General features: G+C 41.5%; 1 long non-coding RNA gene across 1 annotated transcript in view; it reads left to right on the top strand.

Annotated features, from left to right (window-relative positions):
- Positions 1-18234, top strand: part of LOC309531374 — a 52966-nt gene that overhangs the window by 12609 nt on the left and 22123 nt on the right. Inside the window, exon 2 of the long non-coding RNA XR_014219270.1 lies at positions 6551-6777. This is a non-coding gene — a long non-coding RNA (uncharacterized lncRNA). The remainder of the gene's footprint in view (positions 1-6550; positions 6778-18234) is intronic.

The following is an 18234-nucleotide window of genomic DNA, read 5'->3' on the forward strand; positions in this document are numbered from 1 at the left end:
AACAAAGTGCAGTGCAGAAGCATCAAAATGGTCTGACTTGGTATAAGGCAGCTTCCTATATTCCTATGATCAAAGCACGCAAATTGTCTGGAGGAAATAGACTATAGACAGGCACAGAAAGACCCTCCCAACTTATCCAAGCATGGGATCTCAGCTGAGTCCTCCTGAGTTGGTTCTAGCCTCCAGTGTTCCAAAATTATCCAGTATGAAAAGTTAATAGTGAAAGCTCAGCTCCTTCCTAGTTGTACATAAAGTTCCTTAGAACTTAGCAGCTGCAGGTAGGGCTGGAAGGTATCCTTGTCTGAAATCCTAGGAAGCCGCCACCAGTCTGTGTAGAGACAATACTGACCTAGATGGACAGATGGACCCACTCAGTTTACAGTATCTTTCTATGTTTCTCCCAATTTTGGTTAGGGCAGGAACTTCTTCCTTCCATGCAGATTAAAAAGGTAAAGGTAAAGGACTCCTGACAGTTAAGTCCAGTCGCAAACGACTCTGGAGTTGCGGCGCTCATCTCGCTTTACAGGCCGATGGAGCCAACGTTTGTCCGCAGACAGTTTTTCCGGGTCATGTGGCCAGCATGACTAAGACACTTCTGGCAAAACCAGAGCAGCACATGGAAACGCCGTTTACCTTCCCTCCGGAGTGGTACCTATTTATCTACTTGCACTTTGATGTGCTTTCAAACTGCTAGGTGGGCAGGAGCTGGGACCGAACAACGGGAGCTCACCCCGTCAGGGGATTGGAACCGCCAACCTTCTGATCAGCAAGCCCTAGGCTCTGTGGTTTAGACCACAGCGCCACCCGCGTCCCCTACCCCTGTAGATTAGATTACTGTAATAGAGAGATACTGAGGGAGCGCCTGTTGATATCACTATGTTGGGTTTCTTTATACTCTTGTACTTTGCTCTCTGCTGTGAGTACATAGGATCATAAGCAGGATATGCTGCATCGAGACTTTCCTATGAATGATCATATGTAGGATTGCACCACTGCTTAAGCAAAACCATAGTATCAGCTTGCCTGTCACAAGTCCAACTAATTTGAGCTGGATGAGATTAAATGCATTTTGAATCCGGGTGTAAGAAAAGCACAGAGCTACTTAATAACTTTCCTCACCAAAATCATTTATCAGTGACGACGGAAAAAGTGAATTAAAAGTTGGAACTGAAAGATACAATGCTCAAGAAAGAACAGCACACAATATATTAAATTACACTAATTCGTGTGTTTCATTTTCCTGGTCATAAAATGTCAGTTCCCAGCAAAGGTTTTACAGTGTCGTGGTGTGGAATTTCAGCAGCATGAACACCTGCTTCACAAGTTGGAGAGGAATGTTTGAGAATGGCTTTTTCTGCAGTGATGATTCAAGTGGCCTGAGCAACACATGGCAATGGAGGTGGTGGGTGCAACTCACCAGGGACTTCTCCAGCACAAGCCTAATTGAAATGAACTGGAATGACACAACTGATGCTCTTGCCAATTTCCATTGCAATGAAAAATCTTCAGTAAATAATATATCCAGCAGTAGTAGCAACAACAGGGATGTTCCATAAAACATTGTTTCTAATAAAATGAAAATCCTATTAATACAAACAGCAGATCATAAAGACAGAAATCATGATCTGCCAGGCTGGATTTGTATTTGCTTCATAATCCTTTTCCCAATCCAGCAGTCTTTTTTACAATCTAGGATCCACCCTTTACCCAAACCTGGAATATGGGACTTACTTTTAATTCTTTAACTGTGTTTCATCTGCTCTTCTTTTTCTGCTGCTATTAATTCTTCATCTCCCCTCCTTCCCTCTGCCTCTTCTTCCCCATCCCCTTGCCTCTCTCCCCTTCTCTTAAAATAGTTTTAATTTGCCACTGAAAGACTTAGCAACAAAGGTAACTCATGTGTACCTCTCCTGGGAGAGAGTTCTGGAGCCCTGGATAGCTAATTTCAGAAGACAAAATATTGAGCTAGTTGCTGTAGGATCCATTTCTCTTTTCTAACCCCTTCCTTTTTATAGAAAGGAGCAATGTACCTTATGGATCCAGGAGGAAATGTGCCTTCAGTGCCAGTGTGGTCTTCTGTGGAAACCAAGAGGACAGGAAGATAGGAAGCTGCCTTCTGTTGAGTCTATCAAGATCAGTATTGTCTGCACTGAGTGATAGCAGTTCTGCAGGGTTTGGGGTCTCTCCCAGTCCTATCTGGAGATGCCACCGATTGAATCTGGGACCTTCTGCAGATGCTCTGCCACTGGGAAAAGGCCCAAGAACAAGGTTTCATCTGGAATTCTGAAGACCTGAAGCAAACTCAAACTTTACATAAATTGTAACATATATAAGCAGCCTTCAGGGCTTCTAGCTCTGGTGAGATACGGATGGATGGTGTGGTTTTATGATGTACCCTGAGAGATTTTCTGTGCGTATAAATTAAATGAGTTGTATGTACTTATGGCTGAGGAAATGAAAATGGGCAGGCTTAAAAAAATAAATACCGTAGATACAAATGTAATCAAGCCAAGAACGAACTAACTTTTTCATTTCCAGCTTACCCAAGGGACTGACATAATTGCCTAATTGCTGTGATTTGGACCTTAGAGACAAGATGCAGGAAGTGCCTTTGAAATGTCTGTTTGACATACATGCTTTTAATTGGAGATGCACAAATGATTTCATAGTTCCAGTGCTGTTTATATTTCATTTTTCATTTTTTTAAAAAGCTGCTCAAAGGCCAGTTGTCATGTGACTGTATGCCAGATATATGAAATTAGGTGGTAATAAAGCTTGCAAGAGCAGGATGTGTATGTAACATAGGGAAAGGGACTCTTTGGCCTTCCAAATGTTGCTGGAGCATTGCCTTTGACCATTGGTCATGCTGCCATGCCGATGGGCGGAGGCAGACACCAACAATATCTGTAGGGCCACAGGTTCCCCACCTCTCATTTAATGCCTGTGAATGACCCCTGCCAGAATGTTCTGTATGCCCTACCCTTATGCATGGGACAAGAACCCTCTCTCTGCACAAAGGAATTTACAGAACAGTTGTATAAAGTCTACTCAGGTCCCATTAAGGTCATTAGGGTTTACTCCCAACTATATGAGTAAGGATTGCAGCCTTAAGCCTTGTTGATTCACTCACCAATATAGGGATATCCAAAAACAGGGATTCAGTATTCTGCATTTGCATATTCAGGGCCGTCTTTACTCGGGGTGCAAGGGGTGCGGTGCATTCGAGTGTCGAATTCTGGGGGGCGCCAAATGTACTGGCTGCAGTACAAAGCAATGGACCCCTCCGTCACTCTGTTACTCCGTAGCATCAAATATTCCCGAAGGATCAGGAAACAAAAGCAGCTATTTCTGCATCATCGTTGTTACAGGTGAGTGATTTTCCTCCCCCCAAAAAGGGGCTTCTTTCCTCCCAAAAATGCTCAACAACTTTAAGTCTGCCCCCTAAAAATTTTTGGGGTGCTGGGTGGATCTTTGCACCCCGGTGGTGCATATGCTAAAGACAGCCCTGTGCATTTTCAACCCCCCCCCAAAAAAAATACACCACACAAGAGAAGTCTGATAACAGGACCTTGTTTGTCTCTTTCTTGAAGCCTGGGATATGAGTTCTGCCTGACAAAGCGCAGATGGGTAGCATGTGGGGCTGTGGGAGTGACACCTTCACTTCCCAAAGTTGAAGCAGCCTAGGATTGTGAGAAGAGAGATTTGCGATGGCAGCCAGGATCATCAATCTGCCACACACACACACACACACACACACACACACACACACACACACACTGAATGCCCTCTATCCACACTTTAAGAGGGTTCCTAGGGTTGGAAACATATCTACACTTGTAGAAAGTATGCTCTATTTACTTGTACAGACATAGCAATACTGAAAAATTAAACTGCCCTTAAAACAGTGGAAGTGTTTTGTTTAGTTTTTTTAAACAGTTGCAGACACAACTCATGCCTTTATAAATGTGTTTAAACTCTGAAATACTAAATTTATGTGTTTGGAAGTTAATACATTCATTCCAAAAAACCCAAAAGGATTCATACACAATATCATCCCTTTTGTGAGTGCACCTGTGAAGTCTCAAGGCTGAGATTTCAGAAAGCAAATATTTTAAAATTATGTTCCCACTCACTATGGTACATTTTCTTCATTTAATGTGGATTGTTATAGTATACAAGGCTGAGATTTCAGTATACAGAGCAAGATTCTTCCATGTACAGTTTGCAAACCCTAACTGAGAAAATAGCATTGCTGTGTCTGTGTAGAAGGCACACAGAATAACCATTGTGTATTTAGCAGTACTTACACCCTTGAATGTCAGAACCAGGGAATAAATGCTAAAGAAGGTGGTTTATCCCTTTCCTCAATTGAAAAGCTGCCACATTTTCTATAAATGTTATTTGGACACCTACCAGAGTCAAATCAAAGACACTTTGGTTTAATGTCTTATGTAAAGATTTAATAGTACTTTGGAACAAAAGCTCTTCTTTAAACTAAACAAACTTTATTGCATTAATCTTAAGCACTATTAATTCATACATTTAATGCCTGTAAATTGTCAGACTGTAAAAACAAAATGTGTATTTAACTGCAAAATAGCCTTGCATAAATCTAATTCACCAAACATGATGAAAGGGAAAACATAATGGATGTGAAATGCTACCCAAGCAAAGCTTAAGGCAGCGGGTGGGGGTGGGGAGTTGGAATACAAAAGCTTCTAATTCAGGCTTTTCAACACATGTCATTCTTTGGGCTGCAATTAAACTTTTCAACTCTGAAAGCAAACATTTAAAATATTCCTTAGGCTTACTCTGACACATGTGAAAATGTTCCATTGGCATGAATATGTTGACCCCTGACGTTATTAGGCTTAGGGAAGTATTTCATCCCTAGGGGTTTTTTATTTTTAAAACTGTTCATTCATTGCTATCATAAACTGGTCATATCTTGAAGAAGACAGACTGAGATTCTGAAGTCACATGTAGCTTTGTGATAGTTCCGACATGCTCCTCCAGCTTGTCAACATCCTTCTTAAATTGTGGTGCCCAGAATTGGACACAGTATTCCAAGTGTGGTTTGACCAAGGCAGAATTGAGTGGTACTATTACTTCCCTTGATCGGGACACTATACTTCTGTTGCTATTGTGAGTGTGCAATTAGCAGGAGCATGAACGTAGCCTAAATGACCCATTGTTAGGTGCTAACACTGCCTGCCAGTGCGCTTGCTTCTGCTTCCTCCATAATATTTGCTCAACCTGCACATTTGAAAATGACTGACTTATTGCAGACACTTTACATCTACAGAGAAGTCTCATTCTTAGGAATTTGGCCTTGCAAAGACTGCCATAAACTTCCCACTTCTCAGGAGCCAATGGTCATGAGAGAATATTAAAGCATGTGTTTACAGTTCTAATGAAAATGTGGAGTTTAAGGCATATCCTTAGCAGAAGCAGGTGACCGACTTATTTTATTGGGAGTAGAGTACATCTTCCTAGTGACATGTTGGGTCTACAGAAAAGAACCAATAAAAGAGCAGTTCCATCAAAGCAAAAAGCCTTCTGTTTATGCGACAAATGAAGCTGTCACTATGTTCATAATTTAGCAGGGCTATTTAGAAGATGCCAAATCCTTGTGAGATCCTGAAGTGAAGTCAACCACAGAAAAATGAGAGAGACTTAACAAAATGTAACTGAAGTCCCTTGTTGGCTAAGGAGGAGCAATACAAACACTCTAAAAATATCCCAACTTTTATTTCTGCCTCTGATTTTAAACATGAGCTTGATTTTAAACATGAGCTCGATGGTTATTTTTGTGTTAGTGACAAGAAAATGTTAGCGTTAGAAGTTTTTCTGACAACAGCTGGGAAACAGCAGATGTCTGCCTATAAATTATTGGATATCTGGTAGGCCATACATATTTGTTGGATGAAAAAATACAGGTGCCTCCCTTCTGTAGAAGCCTGGAGAGAAGAACAGCTGCACCACAAGCAGTGAAATACAACCCATACCCTCAGTCAATATACCATTATTGTTCTGAGAACTCTATCTTAGCTTTTACAATGAAATCTTGGCCTCCAGTGTGGAAAGCACTGCAGACATAAAACAGCAAAAGTAGTCACAGAAAAGTTTATCCAAATCAAGCCTTTCCTGGTATCCCTTTCTGCTTAAAAACAACAACCCCCAAGCAACCAGCATTTTATGAGTTACTGCCATAGTTTTTCTTTGCAATCCTTATTTGGGCAACCTTGTTTATGAAGTTCTTGAATGTGATTTATTCATTTTCAGTAGCTTCTTGTGCTTCTGGCAGATCAATCAAATCAACATAAGTTCATTGTTTTAGCCAAAGGCCATGACAAACCCACACAACAGTGCCAATAAACAATACAAATCATACATCCATAATATGAACCACCATCCATGATGTAAGAGGCAGGTTACCAAAGGCACCAACAAGCTCAAATCCATCTTGGTTTCAAATTAAACCTCCGAATCATCACAACAATTTATTGTGATTTCTCTAATTCCTTCTGTTTTTCTTTCTTTCAACCAGTGCATAGAGGGCCAATCAGTGTTACAAAGCTATTATTGTCACTCAAAAGAAACTGAAACATTTTTGCCAGGTTGTATCTGCTTGCGTGTGTGAACAAAGGTTTCAGAAAGTGATCTCTTGGGTCTCAGATCTTCCACCTGAGGTTGACCACAAATTCAAAACCTATCTACATACTGGACCTTGTAGCAGCCATCCAAGACTGCAGTGAGCATCACTTGGAAATGCAGGTCAGTAAAGGCATTTCTTTAGGAAACTGGTGAGAGTAGAGTCAGATAACTAGTGCTAAGATGCTCTGTTCTCAAGAGTGGATTCCAAGGGGAAATTTGGGTGATCAGAATTAGTCGCAGATCCCTTCTGGATTCTATCCAGGAGAGCCAATTCCTTAGCTGATACTTATTCAAGATCAAAGCAGAGCTGAGTTCTGGAAAGTAATAATAGTCTGAACCATCTTGACAAGCTGTTTTCCAGAGTTGGTTATCACTTAATTCCATATAGCACAGCACAGTTAAAATACTTTAACTGAGTGCAGTTTGCTCTTGCCTTAATGACTGGCCACCTAAATTCTGTACAAAGAAAACCTGCTCATATTCCTGATGGTAGAGAGTATAGCTCCCCCCCCAAAAAAAAATGAATGTTTTGCAGTGTTTCCAAAACTATTCAAATCAGAGCCCCAGATTTCAAGGCCATAAAGCATTTGGGTAAGCTCCTCACTACCAAATATCTTTACAGTGGATTCAATCAGCTGCCCTCCGTTACTGTGATAGAACTTCATCAATGCCCCAGTGCTTTTCTGTGCTTTGACTTTCACTGCCTCCATATGACACTTTCGAGAGAGGGTGGCTGGTTGGTTGGTTGGTTTTTGGTAGTTTACATTGTGCAGTTGATGCAGAAGACAACTGCAGAACATGGCATTCTTCCCAGTGGTGAAAAACAACACTGAAACCAGGTCTAAATGGAAAGACTTTTAAAGCTAGAAATTGGCAACACTGCATCTAACAAGTTGGATTGGGTGTGGTGTTAGGAGGAGAGGGGGAGGGTATCTGAGGGATAGGGCTATCTGAGTTCTGAAATCTCTTTTGTTTACCTCCCACTGAATTTTAAGAGAGTGCTCTGACCCAAAATTGGGGTATGGGGGAGTGGTAGAGGGAGTCCACAGCCACTGCTTATCCACATAATGTATCCTTAATCTTTATACACACATAGCTGTCTATATTTGGCTAACATTCAATTACAGAATGATTATTAAACAAGAAAATCAACAATAACATTTTAAAACCCACCTCATAAAAACATCTTTTGATTAGAAACCAGATGGGTTAATTTGGAAAAAAAGAGAAAAAGTAAATGCCAGTAATAAAATAATGGTTATTAAAATCATGGGTTTTGTGAGTAAGTTATGCCTGTGTTAATGAAGGATGGCAAAAAAATAATGCACATTGGGGAAGTTGGGAGCGATTTAGTTTCTTTTAACTTTGCAAGTGCTATGTATGTATTGTTATGAATCTGCTCACTTTCTGAGGACTGGTGTTTGCTGTTTGGTAATCTTTTGTATGAGTTGTGAGTGTCTCTGTGTGTGTTCTTAAGAAAACAACAAAATGGGTATGGTCTAGTGAAAAGTAAGCATGTTTCAGGCTCATGGACTTCAGTGAGAGAAAGTTTAACACATGCTTTTCTCACACACTGAAATCAGGGGAAGTAATTCTTAGCTGGATGTTGCCAGATATCTTTAAAATTACAAAACTCAGTAGCGCCTAAAAGCTTTCTGGTACAGATGGACCTTTCTTGGTAAAATATACAATTTATTTATTTACTTGCTTGCCTGCTATGGTGCAATCCTGCAGACATCCATTGCTCTGAACCCCTGGCCTACCTGGCAGCAAGTCAGTAGTTCAAGCCCTTAGTCCAGGGTCAATTCACATGTCCACAGTCCCACAGAGATCTTGCAGCATCCAAACTGAGGTCCATCAACATGGACAGTTGAGCAGACACAGCACCTCAGCTCTGCAGCCCTTTTTACTTTGCAAACTGATTGCAGCATCTGGGCTTGTTGAGGCATGTGACCCTCACCTGTTCTGAGTCTACTCTGAGGAATCACACACCTCCTTCCAGAGCTAGTAAGTCCCACTTGACCAGCTAGGGAGCTGAGCTGTAAGCCCTTGCCTGTCTCAGTCTCCTGGATCGTCCCACCCACTTCTCCCTACATCTCAGAACCAGCTGTGTTTGTGGAGACAGGGGCCCCTCTGGCTCTGGTGATAGGTCCTGCTGCTCTGGTTCCTGTGCACTGGCGCCCATCCCCTCATCATCATCTATCAACCTGTGAATACTTCTTACATCAACCTCTCATTCCCCATCTCCAGTTTGCCCCAGTGTGTTCCAGTCCTGGCTATATCCCTCACCAAGATCCTCTTCCTCTTTGCCATTGTTCTGCCAGTTCATGACACCCATGTTGATAGATGGTGTGGCCTTTGCCATTGGAGTGACATACTGCTGGCGGTAAGAATCAGTGAGCTCTGAAATGGACCATTTGGGAGCAGAGTGGCAGAAGCTTTGGATCCACTGGATCCAAAGCCCCAAGGGTCCTCTGAGGGGCTTCGTGCTTGTGCCTGTCAGCCATGCCAACCAGGATTTGGAATAGTGAAAACTAATACTCCCACCACCACACACACATGTGTGTGCTTCTGACATGGCTGGTGGTGAGAGCTAAAAAAACTATGACTGTGGTGGTAGAGCCACTTTTTCTCCCCAGCTCCTCCTTAGAATTTCACTGTAATTTTACTACCTGTTCAGACAATTTTGGGGGGGTGGAGGCAGGGAAGAATGATAACATCCATATCCTACCATTAAAGCACACAGGTTCCCTCAAGGAATTCAGGGTACAAACTACTTGTCAAGGCTGCTGGGAACTGTAGATCTGTGAGGGGTAAACTACAATTCAATGAGGGAAGCCATATACTTCAACTGTAAGATGTGTGTGACCTTGTGGCACCTTTTGAAGCATTTCCATTTTAACTGGGGCAAGGGAGATTACAATTATTTTATTGTGGTTGCCAAAGATACATTTTAAGTACAGAGAGGGAAGTGCAAAAGTTTTCAGTTTAGACAAAATGTCAAAAGTTGCAAAGAGAATTGCAAGCTGTCCTTTACATGAAGTTGGCACTATGGTTATTTCGCACGTTACCAGTAATTCCACATTTTTCTTGAACTCTACATTTCATTGTAAATAGTGATATGCTCTGCCTTCATTTTTTAGGCTCGTTAGGGCTTTAAGGTCAGAACAGCAACAATGCAAAACTGATTAATAGCAAATGATCAGATTAATACCACAATAAGACTTCATCTAAACCCACTGACAATATGATAGGCATAATGGGGCCCATTAATACCTCCTGGCAGTCCTTAAAAGATGAGACAATGCAGCTGGCAGCTTGAAATGGGAGCAGCTGGGAGAGGACAACTTGGTTTTCTACATATTTAAGCATTTGGCATTTGGTAGCTAAAGGGAACACTGTTCAGCAATAATAAGTAACACATCAACACTAACAATTTGCAATGATATCTTTTGTTATGGCCTGGTTAATCCTCAAACTCAGCATAGCTCTTTGGGGCCATCTGTTGTGTAACTTGCTTTTTATTTCTTATTTATTTATTTATGCCTTCTCAATTTCATCAACATACAGATGCAACATATCCAAAGATGGGCTCTAAGAGAATTCTTTTTAAGATACGGGCAAGGTGCCCATGTCTCTAAAGATTGATGCAATTTGGATCTTAGACATTGCGTGGGAATAGCTACCAATGTCCATTCGCCAACAAAGATTGCTGGTATCCATCTGTCTTGATAGACAATGGAGTGCGCCTCCGGGGGTGAAGTCAAACCACTGGAGAATCACATCTGGCTCCCACATTGTTTTTGCTGCATTAGTCTAGGCAGTGTGTATGGTAGTCCTGGGCTTCCCAGATGAAAAGACCCCACTCTCGGCCCCACTGATGTGATCCAAAGGAAAGCAGAGCAATACATTTGGCACCAGCTTGGCTGCAGGGGTTGCCAGAAGGAGGCATACAAGGCCCAACCATCTTAGGGAGTCCATTCTGGATCTGTGTAGGGTTACTCGTTAACCTTTTCCTCTCCCCAAAAATGTCCCACAAGGCAGCAAGTATGGATTTTTCCTTGTAGTTTACTCTCAATGCCTTTTTCATGGATGAGTATAGCTTCAAAGCAGTGGAGAACCTGTCAAAAACTCTGGAAGGTGGGCCCAAGACTTTTGTTTGGAAGCAGATATGTCTCTGCCAATTGCCATGTGGCAATTGTGTTCATCTTGAGACATGGATGTATTCATCTGTGTTCTAAAAAAGAAGACTATGCCCAAGGATACAATTCATTTATCAATCCCAGCAGAAAAACTACCAGAAATCGTATGTGCCTGGATGTATACGGTACTCTGTTTATATATGCTGGATTGATGTGGGCATATGTCCAGCTGAATGCCCTTTCCCTTGGACATTTAAAGGTGAAAGTTTGAGCAAATGTCACCCTTTCCCATTGAGGAACTGTGGTAGTTCTGCTCGTGAAATGTGATGCTTCCGTCATGCTTAATGCCTAACAAAGATGTGTCCAGTTTACCAACTTTCAGTCCAGTGAAACTTAATTGCAAAATGAAGGCACATGCACACTAAATGTTTTTTTCCTGAGATGTCCAAGGAACAGCTGTTCCAGCCAGCTCCTCATCCCAATTACTGGTCCATTCCTGTTATGTTTGGATTTTTGGGGTGTGTGTTTTTCCCCTCAAGGGAAGTATCTTTTTAATGAAGTACTCCTCTCCTTGTTGCAATCCATCTGGATAGAAATCCTAGGGCAACAACAAAATTAATAGTGAGCGAAATACAATGCTGTAACTTGTATGGAAGGGTCTTATCCAAAGGATTGTTCTGAATAATCACAGTACCAAGTCACCAAATGTCCGTACGATAAACCATGTTTATTTTGATTCTTGACAAATAACAATTACAGTCCATGTCAAGTGGCCATCTATGGTGGCTATGCTGTCCAACGGTACACAGAGCAATCTTCTGTCTGATGGGTTGACAGAGGAGCAACGTCTGTTTAAAGGAGTGCCCTGTCCGTCTCTCATTTCGAGATAAATAACTTTAGGAAGGGACAACAGAAGCCTTAATGTTGCCCATCAAACACCAGCCCCTGGACAGCAGACTGAGCAGGCACGCAGGACACCTGGTCAGTGGCCACAGTCTTCCCCACAATGCCAAGATGTATTTCTATTTCAAATTTAAATTCAGCACCAAATGCAAGCTCACTACGGTCACCTGCACTTGAGCACTTCCAATGTGAGCTCCTGAGTGGAACCCATCTCTGCCGCAAGCCAGGCTAAATGCAGTGCCCCACTTGCGTCGTGGATTTTGCTTTGCAGATGTGGTTCAATCCAAGCCATGCACAGTTTGGATGTAAGCGGCTCCTGCAAAGGACCATTTTCCCTCCGCAAGTGCAGCTTGAAGCCAAACCACACCTGCAAAGGAAGAGAGCAAAGAAACAGGAGCACTGACCTGCCTCTTTCCTTGAACTGAAGTAACCTGACCTCAAAGTGGCATCAGATAATTGACATACGGGCAGGCAGGAGTGGGGGATCCCATTTGCAACCCCTGATTTAAACAATAATGATGACTTCTAAATGTGCATACGTGTATTTTTTGAAATAAGATATGCAAATTTCATTCAAACCTGTGTCCTTTTCTTTTTGGCGATGCCTTTCCTTTGTTTGGAGCCCATCCTATGGCATTCTGGAGTCCTTCCCTTCATGGACAGAATCTGTGATGGAAGTTGAAGACAGCTCTTTCTCTCAAGCACATCTGCTTCTGAAAAAGTGCTTCCATCCTGCCCCTTTATACAGCAGTGGAGTGGGGGCGGGGAGTGGGGTGCTAAAGGGAATTCTGGTTGCAATTTTCATGGGTTATGCCTGTGCTGCATTTTGCAATAAGTACACTATGAACACTAATTGTAAAAGGTAAAGAACAGATCTGTCTACTGATCATGCATTTAATTATATTTAATAGTGAGTGAATATTTATCCAAAAAAAGAGAGAGAGGAGGATTATATGCCTATTAGCCTTTCACACTGTAGGTTTGAAAGTCATGGCCAGATTATAGCATGCAGTTTTAACAGAAGTCATTGTAGATACTGAATTCAATCAAGAAGGATACCTAACCTATAAAATATGTTACTGTGTTCCAGTAATAGTCCAGTTAATGACAAGTAATTCAAAACCTGTTAGAAATAGATTCACATTAGGCAGCTTTCATTAGACAGGAGTATCAATCATTATGGTTTTAGGGTGTGTGTTTTAAGCATTATGGAGACACATTATCTTTTATATTGAGACCGATTAGATTGGGAAACTGCCAGGTCACCTACCACATGCCTTGCCATCAGCTGTGAGAATTTCCAGAGCTGTTACAGCTTGATTACATTCAGCCCACACCAGCACAAGGACTGGAGACGAACTTCTTTTGTGCCAGGAGACCCTTAAATCAGCCAGCACACACAGTTTCCTGTTAACGTGCTGCATTCACCCTACTAGGCAGACACTAACCATATTCCCACCATGCCATTAGCCACACCATCTGCTCTCTGGGGCAGGAAACTGAGTCACCCAGATAATGATAGCTATATCTCAATTTTCTATTAGGGAACTGCCACATTAATTCACTATTTGTTCATGTAGAACACATAATTTCCGTATATTTTTTTGAAAAGGCCAATATAGTTAGCCTTCCTATCTCTAGCCCTATGCAGTCATATGCCACGGAGGATGATGCAAGCAGAGAGTTGATCACAGCCACGGGCCCCTGCGTTTTATGGGTTGTGCACTTCAAAAGGCTAAGTAAGGTGTTCTCATCACCATCCTGTACTTATCCCTCCACTTTCTAGCAGGTGCCAGAATGTGGGAGGAAGCAAGGGTCTCTAATGCAACAGATGGTTGGCAACCAAGGTGGCCATGCAAGCTACACCCCTCTTTATATTAATTACTCAATGCTTGGCAAATCAGAGTACTAACACTGGCAATTATTTGGTCCTGTCTCATAGCAGCACCATTTTGGCCAGAGACTCACATTAGTCTGATCCTGGAGAAACCCTTAAGGTTCTTAGATGTCAATCTAAGCTAAATTGCATCCTGTTGATACCGAACTTGATGGAAGGACAATGCAGCTGAACTTTACATGTGTTATCCTCTTAGTCAGTGTTGGGCACCACTGTGGCAAGACTTCCTGCCTCTCAGTGGTCTTGCACTGAGCTGCACTGCATTAGTCATGGCGTTCACTGTGTTAATATCTGTGGGAGGCAATCGCAGCCGTGACAGCTCTGTTTGCTTCTGCAGCTGATGAGGTGCACTCAATTCAGGTGTGATCAACAAAGCGACAGTTTGTAGTGAGCTGGTGTCTAGTACAGTTTGGGCTTTTCTACCATTTTTGACGGCAAACCAGGGTCAAAAAAAGGCCACCAGGTACCCTAGATCTTCCAAACGCTGGTGTTTTCTTTCTCCCTCCATCAGCTCCCCCAGAAGAAGCAGGATTCCAAATTCAGTTGTCTAGTTGAATCACATCTTACACTAATCTGTGTTTTGAGCAGAGGAAAGAGATACAAAATAATATTAGAAAACAAAAACATTTCAGATCCAATCTGATCACGGCAAGCAAAGCCAGGAAAACAAGTGTACGTGGTGAGTGAAGAATACTCTTGCCTGAGGCACAGTGTTTGCAAGCAGCTGAATATGGAAGGATGGCTTGTATGTCAACAGAAAGAAAAACAAAGTCGGCATGCATGAAAACCACAGGATAGAGGCATTGTATCTTTTTTTAATTGAAAAGGTTGTATTGTGGGTACTGCTTTATTAGAATTTTAGCAATACAGTCAACTATGAGAACCTAATAATAAAAAGTCAAATGCAAGAATTATATTTGTATCTCCTCCCTCCCCTGAACTGTGTCCTCCCCACCTATGCTGTGCTTTAAATCACCCCACTAGTCACATTTCACACACAAGCTATGTTTTGTAATATCTAGGTTGCCCTGCTGTCGGTTCCAGAACTACATTCTTCAAACCCTTAATGTTTTGTGATTAGCTAGAAATATGCAATTAGGATTTTTGGTAAAGCATTAGCAATCAACCAGAAGTGTAGTTGACTTACTGGTAAGCTGTGTAGGAACAAACTCTACAGCAGGGGTGGCTAACACATAGCTTGTGGGTTGTATCCAGTCGCCAATAGTTTTTTTTTTTTTAAGTCTCCCTAAGTTCTCCCCCCACATTGTCATCTTATAAAAATGTACAGATTTTGATGTCTGTATTTTTTTAGTGTTCTAAAGAAGCATAGATTGTTCCCTATGGGTCTCCTGATGTGAAGCCATTATGGCCCTCCAAGCCCCACCTATTTTCCATTAAAAAGAAATAAATATTTTAAAACATTTTTACTGAATGTGCCCACAGGTCCCCCGTTGTGATACCAAAATGCCCCCCAATTTCTTTTTTTTTTAATAGGTTCACTGCCTAGCCCAAAACTAAATTACTTTGAAAAGCAGCAATTTTAACATACAGTATATTGTGATGATATTATTAAAAGTTGTATCAGTTAACCATATCGCAATTAGGATATGAAAAAAAAAGAAAAGCTCAGTCTAGACCTAGCATCAAAGTGATTTCATCTTATCCCAGTCTATTGTTTTCAGTTCAGCTTTTGTTGTTCCTGGAATGTGGGTCCTCTGCAGCATTCTCCATCCTGGCTTCTTATATCAAGATCCAACATTAACATCAGTCTGTCAGTCGGAATGACATGACAAGCTTTGGTTAACAAGAAATGGAAGCAGAAGCTTCTAAAATTCTCAAACCCAAGCTGGGAACGGAGGGGGGGGGGAGCAGGGACAATGAGCTTGAGGCTCATCATGTTTCGTTCATATCACACTAAACTATGGTTTAGCATGTCGTCCAAATGCAGCCAATGAGAATGACTGAACTTTAGTCTAGAAGAGGACAAAAGGAGAAGGTTTTCTAGGTGCAGTCACTGGTTTTGGTGCTCTTCTTTCAAAGAAAGTGCCAATTCGTATGAGCACACTTGTCCACTTGGAAGTAAGCAACTCAGTTTGCTTAGCCCAAGCTGCGGCAGCTGTGACCTACATTCTGCGACACTCCAGAGCAGCAGACAGGAAATTTGGAAGTAGCTCCAATAAATTAATAAAATGGGGGCAGAGGGTTTATTGAATTAAACATGGAAATGACTAGTACAATCAAATCATAATCATTCTATGTCTCACTTAATGTAATTAATACAACCTTGTCCCTAAATGTTCGGCTTTCAAGATGCTGCAGGACAGTGTGTTGAAAATGGATAACCACACTAGGCACTCTGAAAGGATGATGTCGCAGCCTAGAGAATCTGCCCATAATTCAGAGGAAACAACTGTTTCAGAAAATGCTGTTGTTGATCAGCAAAAATTCAGTGAATAATATTAAGCTTTAGGATGGGGGAGAAATTTGGCTCAGTTCATACATTAATGCAAATCTACCCAATTTACACATCACAGACTAAAATGTAGCTATTCTTCAAAATTCACACTTGCAATGTAGTTCTCCAAATGAATATATAAGGTAAAAGTATGCATAATAATGCATTTATTAATGAGAATAGCAAAACTGCATTATACTGGGGGAAATTGCTTGCAAAAATGTAGATATTAGGCAAAATTTCATACAAAAAAATTGAGTATTAGGAGCATGTGCACTAAATGCGAGTGAATTCTAGTGATGACTTTAAAAAAACCCCAAAACCCAAACTGATGCAGAAATGAAAAGAGCCAAACTTAAGACTACAAATGAAAAACTGAAAGATTTGTCCAACTCTGAGCTCTCATTGTATAACGAGTTGGCTCCAACACTCAGTGGGGAGGCTGCAAAGTTAAAGATTGTTGTTTAGTTGTCTGTAGTTGGAGAAATATTCAGATTAATGTACTTCCATAGTCAGGTATTCTGGTAAGATAATCTGATTTGTGTCAGAGTAATCAAAAACAAAGAGAGTGAAAATCAAGGGGGGGGGAACAGACCCTCCTTAATTAAGGATCTTGATTTGCATTAATCAGAGTTGTTGGTTGGGGATTTATTGTGTTTATGGTTTATTTTCTTACATTTACACTGTATCTCGCTTTTCTTCCAACATGGCACCCAAGAGGTCCTGACTCAGACCTCCTTAGCTTCAGCAAGTTGCCTTATGGCCAAATGTCATCCAAATGGCTATCGATAGGGGAAATATATATAACAGACTTTCAGCAGCTGACATAAGATTCAGTTCTCTTACAACAGCCCCCTGTAGACCTCTAGTTATTAAGAACTGCAAACTGTTTACCATAATGTAGTTCCTCACCATGTCATGTAGAGGTATGCCAGTGTGAAAAGAACTGATGTTAACTTGAATATATGTTTACATAAATATTTTGCAACCCCCTGCTCCCTGTAATACTATGTTCTGTTTCTGAAAGCCTCTTACTTTAGAGAGATTAATCAAAATGAAACTGCAAGCCTAGCATCAAATTATTTCAGCTTTGAGATCTGACGGCATATTTTATACTTACTGTGTGTACTTTACTGCCAGGAGAGAAGTGTTGAGAAAGCCATCCATTAACTGCTTCAAATACGGTTCTTTCTTTGCTCGAAAAGATCAGGTCAGCCAGTTCAGGCCATTAATGTCTTTCCTGATGATTCCATAACTCTTTGTATTTGTGACACCTTAAAATGAACTCAGTTAACTCAGAAATCACAGTTCTATGCTTGAGCACATCATCAGCGTCAAAGCACACCATCTTCTGCAGGTTCACTCAGGATTCAGTTGCACTGGATTCAATGGGGGCTTACTCCTAGGTAGGGATGGGGAGATATTTGATTCAGTTTGCATTTCAAGGCAAATCCACTTAAATCACACTTTCCAAAACAAATTGAGAACCAAAACACAGGCATCTCTTAAAGATTCACATTTCTTTGAAACTTGCAGTGCAGCTTTCCAGGCAAGTAGTATATACAAATACAGTGGAACCTTGGTTCTTGGACTTAATCTGTTCTGGAAGTCCATTTGACTCCCAAAACTGTTTGAAAACCAAGACATGGCTTCCGATTAGCTGCAAGAGCTTCCTGCACTCAAGTGGAAGCTGTGTCGGATGTTCAGCTTCTGAAAAACGTTCGGAAAACAGAACATTTGGGAGACGATTTGTTCGTCAACTAAGCCGTTTGAGAACCAAGGTTCCACTGTATGGTTACACGCCACCCCCCAATCTCAGAGTGGTGTGAAATTCCAGGGAGTTCCAGGCACGCTTATCCAGGATCTGTGTTTCCTTTGGGAAAATGAGGCACAGCTGTGACTGTGGTGTCTTTATGATATATGGTTTATTTACACATATATACTACCTGAGCCTGTGTAGGAGGGGTCCACTGAATTACACTCCAAGACGGTCTTGCCATTTCCACTGGATTCAAATAGATATCAGCCATTGCTCTCCTTTCTGCTTGTCACTTATGTTAACTTCTACTCTCAGCTTCTAACCCACATTGCTTTATCTGTGATGTGAAAGGGGGCCTGACCCCGTTGTCGTCTCACACAGAGTTCCCTTTGATGCTCCCCCAGGGGTCATTACACCTCAT

The sequence above is a fragment of the Podarcis vaucheri genome, assembly GCF_965113315.1.
Source record: "Podarcis vaucheri genome assembly, chromosome: 4".
In the NCBI taxonomy this organism is placed as follows: domain Eukaryota; kingdom Metazoa; phylum Chordata; class Lepidosauria; order Squamata; family Lacertidae; genus Podarcis; species Podarcis vaucheri.